Here is a 6,391-nt window from a genome sequence, read left to right as displayed (position 1 = left end):
TCACCCGCAGCGTTGTCTGAACAAACCAATCAAGTGCTCCCTTCGTTCATAGAAGATCACTTTTGTTTGCTTGAAAAACAAATAACATTGCCTGAACTGAGCGGTTTGTCTTATCTAATTGGGTCACAAGAGGCGAGGAGCGTGCTCAAGTGGAGAGGGATTCGATGGGGCTGAGCCACTGCAGTGAATATCGATAACCGCATGAAGAGGGTGGTGCCGGCGTCTGCGATTGGTCCGCTTTCCCTTACTTAGGTTGCGGTGGCTCGTCAACAATTGTGGCGGCATGCAACAGAACCTTAAGAATGACGCTAAAATGGATCCTCAGCAAAGAAGAGTTGGCAGAACGAGGTCGTAAACCTGCAGAAAGTTTTCGAAAACGTTACGTGGCCATGCAAAAAGTTTTATTACACTCAAATAAACCAATGCTCTCCAGCAGGGGCAAGTAGCCAGTGACAGAGTGATCGGCGGCAGCCATCTTTTATGCTTTTCGGAATGGGGCAGCCTGTGGCTGTTCAGAAGAAAATTCACTTTTGTTCGGCATATTAATGCATCTTTAACGCGTACACATCACTTTGATGCGGTAAGTTTTTGCGGTTTTGTGACATTGTGCGAGAGGCAGGTGAAGTGGGTGCAGCCCGAAAACTTTTGACCAATAGCCGAGGGCTAATGGAAAAAAGGCATCGAATCAGAAATGACTATTTTTGTTTTGTTCGGTCAAATTATGCATAATCAACATGTACACGTCATATCAGATGGGGAGCTATCGCGGTTTTCGTTAAGTCGCGTGACAGACAGGCGAAGTGGGGGTGGTCCAAAAAAGTTTTTGACCAATCGCGGTGGGCTTATTGCAGAATTGCAATAGAAACGTTTGGAATAGTTTTACGTTATAGTGCCGCATGTCTTCTTTCTTTGCATGTTAGGTTTGTGCTTTACAGTGGAGCTGTTAGAACCTCGCTGGGTTTCTCCTTGTGTCTGCAGCTTTGCCGAGCTGGTGGAGAGAGAGTAAAAGCAGAGTATAAAAATAGCACTGCGCAGCATAGTGACGCTGCGAGAGCGGGTGGAGCCTAGCAAGGGATAAGAAGCGGCCCGCACACGAGTGAGGAACGCGGCTCGGATGCGTGCCCTCTCCTGTTGCGCGCGAGGCAGGGGGCGTTCTTCTCTGGCGGCTGCTAGGGTGCCTCGATGTCCTTGCCCACCGCTCCATACAGAGTGGAACAGCGGCCTCTACTACAGCGTTGGCCATGCAAATTGTGGATGCCATAGTAGACGCCTTTGGCGGGTGCCGTAGGGACGCTCTGGCGGTGCTCGCGCGTCTTGTATGTGGTTTGGCACTACTTTACTGGCCTGCCCCCAGCTCCACTGGTCTCTGGTGTTTGTGATAGCAGAGCCACGCATAAATTTTTGTGCTCTTCTTTTTAACCTGATTCTTCTCATTGAGCCATATCCAAACTCTCGTTGATCACTCTATACAAAGGGGAAGGCCGCATAGATCATCATGAGCAGCAGCAGAGTCTCCGAGCAACCACCAGCACATCTCATCGCTGCCACTTCAAAGAAGGGACCGTGAAGCACCCTGGCATCGTGTGCTGATCCAGGAAATCCAATAAAAACGTCGATGGACTTGGTCTTATTACCACATATTCCCTGGAGCAGCACAGACAGAAACTTCTTGCAGTTGAAGTAGGACTGTGAGGATTCAGCCAGCTTGTTTATCTCTATGTGGCACCCGTCGATAGAGCCTATGGTGCTATGCGGCCCTTTACCAGAGCTCTTTACGAAGAAGCCCGCCTTGGTCCATTCTTGATCATGACTGTTTGGCCATGCAATTACTTCTCCACCTGTGCTGTTTAAAAATTTCAACAGTCACTCAATGCACACGTGCACTGAAGATTTAAATCTATCAGCAAGTGAGTACATACTCGTCTGCCTTCCAATATAGCTCAGTACTACCAAGCAAGTCTTCTTGGCAGTAATACGTGTGCGCCCTCTTGGAGAATCAGGGAAGAACAGAGACAATTCGTAGCGGGCAACAAGATCGCTGAACGCCTTGCGTGACAGCCGGAACATACATTTAAATTCAACCCCAAAGTACCGATCTACAATGCCCTCACAGTATCTTGGAATGCGATTTCTGTCCACTCTTGCCAACTTCACTGCCATTATTGCGACTAGGTGGTCATACTCGTCGTCATTTTCAGAGTCCAGTAGTTCCATGGGGACATGCACGACACTTGAAAGCAGGCCAGCGTTCACAACCTTAGTACAAAGAAGCAATGGTGAGGAAAAAGGCGGCGATTTCGACACGACGAACACCAAAGCACAGAAAACATCGAGACAGGCTGAGACACATTGCTGCGTGTGCGAAACAAGAAAGCAGAAGGCCTGCACAACGTCTGCACTTCGACATTCGGTTCTGCGTGGCGCTGCTGTCCGGTTAGGCCGGCACCACTGAACTAGCCCTGCACTCGCACTGAACTTCTCGTGAACCGCCGTGAACTGGTTCAGGGTGGTGCAGGCGAATCGAAGGGACCGGTTAACACTAAAATCAGCACGGCAGTCAGCATGGCAGCCAGTCAAGTAAAAGAATAGGAATTCACAAAATGCAAACGATTTTGCAAAGATCTATGCACATTTATTGTAACAGCAATGGTTCCTGGCAACAACTTTTTACGCACAAGCCACACTTTCACAAGTGTCAGTAGACTGGACTCGAAGCAGTCTCACTCCAAGTCTTCAATGCACGTGGTCTGCTTGCGTGCCACATCCAAATATATACACGAACTTTGCCATGCGAGGCTGAAGCCATTACTTGTGCACTCATCCTTTAAAGAACACTGGTAGAAGAAAGTCCAGTTGCTTTGTTCGTGCTGTCCTGATGTCGCAATTTAGATGGGAGTATTTGCACTAAAGAGACACTTAAAGGAATTACTAGGCTAATGTAGATTGGCACACTATGCCTCTGGATCCCAAACAAATCATCTTTACTGTAATCAAAATACAAAAAGCCAGTATGGACCCAGAAACAACATTTTCTGCGCCATCGAACCATGATAACAATTTTGACAGTGTCTATTTTGAGCAAGTTTCTTGTTTATTAATGAAGATCACACTGCATTCAAATCTAAGCAGGAACTCAACCTGGTTGCTTTCGGGAACATTTTCTTCATGAACACATCGAAAACACCTGACAACGCAATAAAATTTGCAACATCGTACTCATGCAATTGATTTTGTAGAATATAGAAAGTTCAGCCTCACTTTCCTCCGCTGAAAACTTTTCTTCATTGAAGAAGTGCAAAATTTTTTGAGAAATACTCCTCCAATATACATTTATTCCGTATTTCGTTCCAGTCTCCCTTTGGTATCCACAGCAGTAAATACCCGTTTCACATATCTAAAATAAAGTCACTTTACACTCATTTGCAGGAAAGATGACAGTGCAAATTTGACTAGATGTGCCATGTTCCTACAGGGAGGGTATAAGCAACAGTTCTAGCTGAAAACCACAAGCCACAGCACAGCACATCTCCTTTCTCCTAAAAGTAAAAGTTTACCCTTGTGCATATCGATGCAAGCACAATGTTTACATTCCATGAGAACCTTGCAATACCTGTGTCACACAAGCGAAACGAATGGCATTAAGTGCTAACGAGATAACTGCAAAAGACATTCGTGTGCTGCCACACAGGTGGACTTGGTGCCAATCGGAACATGCCACATTCCAGTAACTCCATAGTACAGTAAAAGCATGTGTTGAGAAACATTTGGTTAGATGGCTTGGAACACATATGCAACAAAGTCATCACAACTATTTATTAAAAGTATTTTCACACATTAGAAGTCATCAGCACTGTCATCTGTTCTGGCTCGGTGCTCTTTGGTCATACTTGGCCCTTGCACCACAAAACACTACATTCATCCTCATCACTGTCATCTGTTCGGTTTCGCATTGTCAAAACTAGAGCTGACATTCTCCTTCAACCACATCAACTTTGGGTTTGACAGCAGTCGACAGGGATGCTTCTAGACATGAGCATAAACACAGCTGAAACAGCAGATCTTGCTTGAGAAATGCCTACTAACATTTTTTTTTTGAAATTGTTCATGCATTTAAGTGACAGATGGCCTTTCTCTTTGAAAATCGTGACCTCAAACTATAACCTGCTGCATCGATTGCATATGCCATTACCACAGCACTTAATGACATTAAACACGTGTGTTGTGCTGACTAGACACATAATGTCATCAAAGAACTTAGGGACTTAGCACTTAGCGGCACTAATCCTGCACCTGTGACACCGACATAAAAGGGACACTGCAAGGACTGTACACAGTCCCAGCAGTGCATGCTGCAGTGACAAGTGTCCAATACCAAGTCGCAAGACTGTACAACAACAATCCAAAGTTCAAACAGGCAAAGCTCATGTTGACAGATTGCATGACCTCAACATCCTGTGGCCAGCCAGGTACAGCAGGCCAAGAAAGAAAGCGACACGGTTGACAAGATGCGCCAAGAAAACTTTGCATATACATATTCAATAACACTAAACTGCGCATGACCACTTGGTTGCAGACTGTTGAAAGTGCATGCTACAATCGCAACAGTTTGGTCACAATGGCAAATGAAGATGCAAAGCTGGATTGTAATTTAGCAGGGGAAGTGTAACCCACAGTGATGCCTTGTGAATTTGGGCTTGTTGACGTGTCTATGAGCGAGACTGACTTGCGGCATGGCAGGGATAATGACAGCTACACATAAACAAATGCTGCATTTAATTCTAACATAAAGCACACCTGATTACAAAGAAGCTACCAGCCTTTACAAGACGTACGCAGACTAGGAACAAAACAGATGCTGTAAATGTGAAAAAGAAGTGATGTATGTAATCTCTTGAACTGGAGGAAAACAGAATAAGGGAGTTTTACTCTGTGCATGAATGTATCACAGCTTAAGAAATATCTATGAACTGGAGAGACTGAAGCCAGCAAAAGTGCTGGTAGCGCTGTCCTGTGATACTTTCTTTAACTATGTGTCCGAAACCTTTCAAGTGTCTCCTCGCAAGGCCAAATGAAGAGAGATCCATTATATACTAATAATAGTTTCTGCTGATGTGTTTGCACTAGCAGATAGGTTATGAGGTTTGCACCAGCACCTTCTTATGACATCTCCATCACAAGCCAGGGCTACCAGTGTTGCTATGCAGACCAGTCTCTGGTGTTTCACAATTCTGTCAACTGTAATGTGTTCATGGAGCCTCTGCAGACATGCTCTACATACTGGATACACGGATGCTGTCTCAATGAAAGACTATGGGAATATGCAATGTACACTCAAACTCAACTGGTCATCTCAGCCCTGATTGCTGGCAAAGTGGTTTTGTCCTGTTATAACTTGACAAGCGAGACACTGTGGGAAACAATCAATCAAGTCGCATGTAGATAACTATCGTGTCACCACACCTTCAATTAAGCTTTTCTATGAAGGAACTGTGATTTTTGAGAGATGTGCAATAATGAAAGTGAAGTGCTTATAAAAAAAATATTGCATTGTCAACTTGTTCCTTGCTCATTGCAACTTCTCACGATATTTGCTCTTTCCCTACACATACCCATCATATCTTCATGGTTAAAGATAGGCTGGCACAGTTATTTTTTTTAACGTAGTCATTATCCCTTCCACATTGTAAGTAAACCATAAAAAGGGATTTGTTTTTTTACTCGATTTTATCCAATGCCATTACATAATCTCTACACTTTGCATTTTCTGTCATGTCTTTCCTGCTATAGTTTCTCACAAAAGTTACTACAGGAAACTCTGGCGCTGTGATCGTTCAGCTAACCATGAGAACGTGCATAATTAGTACGTCAAATTTGTCTATTCTTCGTGCTTGTGGCTTTAGAGGTTCTTGGAGCATTACTTATTACGCTTCATCGTTCTAAATTTTCAAGCAATCATTCTCTAGATGCATGAAGCCAATAAGACTCTGCACGCATGCATAATCGTTGCAAATTGTTCCATTCATAACTCAACATTTTGTTGAGCACTTTGCAAGTAACAGAGCTGTTTGAAGCCAGAAGGAGAAAGTTTAGAAGTGCATGCAGCTCCCAGTCGCTAGCACGAGAGCTTCCTCCAGCAATTTTTCAAGGAACCTACGTGTCATGCCACCTGCCTCTTGAACAAGTATTCAGTACTAGTTAGATGTCATCTACTTTCCATGCACCTGTGGTGATGCAGTACCCTGAGAAGAGCTCAGGGGCCATATTATGTAAAGGTTCTTTTCGTTTTCCGTTTCTTTTGTCCTTGGTCATTGGGCAGAGTGACGTTACACCTATTTTGCCACTACTATCAGCCATTCGCTGTGATGGGTGGTCATAAACGAATATATACTCC

The sequence above is a fragment of the Dermacentor variabilis genome, chromosome 4 (assembly GCF_050947875.1).
Source record: "Dermacentor variabilis isolate Ectoservices chromosome 4, ASM5094787v1, whole genome shotgun sequence".
NCBI lineage: Eukaryota > Metazoa > Arthropoda > Arachnida > Ixodida > Ixodidae > Dermacentor > Dermacentor variabilis.
This window is presented reverse-complemented; position numbering follows the sequence as displayed.